This window comes from Pteropus medius, unplaced genomic scaffold (assembly GCF_902729225.1).
Source record: "Pteropus medius unplaced genomic scaffold, Ma_sr-lr_union100, whole genome shotgun sequence".
In the NCBI taxonomy this organism is placed as follows: Eukaryota; Metazoa; Chordata; class Mammalia; order Chiroptera; family Pteropodidae; genus Pteropus; species Pteropus medius.
In genome coordinates this window covers 4,835,278-4,835,953 of record NW_024340696.1, presented here as the reverse complement: position 1 = coordinate 4,835,953, position 676 = coordinate 4,835,278, and the positions used below count along the sequence as shown (strand labels likewise).

General features: G+C 34.9%; 1 pseudogene; it reads right to left on the bottom strand.

The window, feature by feature from the left end:
• Positions 1 to 247: 247 nt before the first annotated feature.
• Positions 248 to 365, bottom strand: LOC120609730 (uncharacterized; annotated as a pseudogene).
• Positions 366 to 676: the final 311 nt, after the last annotated feature.

Sequence of the window (676 nt, the reverse complement as noted above, 5' to 3'; positions counted from 1 at the left end):
AAGAGAAAAATGTAGATATGTGTCTGGCAGTGTGTTATATATGTATGTTGTATGTACACCAGAATACTTCTGAAAGCAAGAAACAATAACTGTTTATTGGGATTGTTTCTGAGATAAAAGTACTAATATTTTATAGGAGGGCTTTTTTTTTTTTTCTTTTTAGGCGAGGCAACCCTTGGTTGACCTCACAAATTACAAGGACCTTATCAGTTTACAATCCCTTATTTTTTTATTTTTTTATTTTTTACACCTACAGCGCCTGATCTCCTAGGTGGTCTCCCATCCAAGTACTAACCAGGCCCGACCCTGCTTAGCTTCTGAGATCAGACGGAATCGGGCTTGTTCGGGGTGGCATTGCCGTAGACTTGCTTACTTTTCATAACGTAATTTTTAATTTTCTTTAAATGTTCAAATCACCAACAACCTCGAAGTTTTTCTAGGAGATGGGATTATGGCTCCTTGTTGACTTGTTTTGTCTTTATGTCTAGATTGAAACACACACACAATCAGAATTACTTGTGATTGTTCTTGCTAAAATCAACTTTTGTGAATCAAATCATAATAAGTATGAATTTAGTCCCAAAACTTGTCTTTGAAGTTACAGCATTTAAAATATATAAAATAATAATTGTTGGTGAAGATGTGGAAAAAGTGGAAGCTTCTCATACTTTGCTGG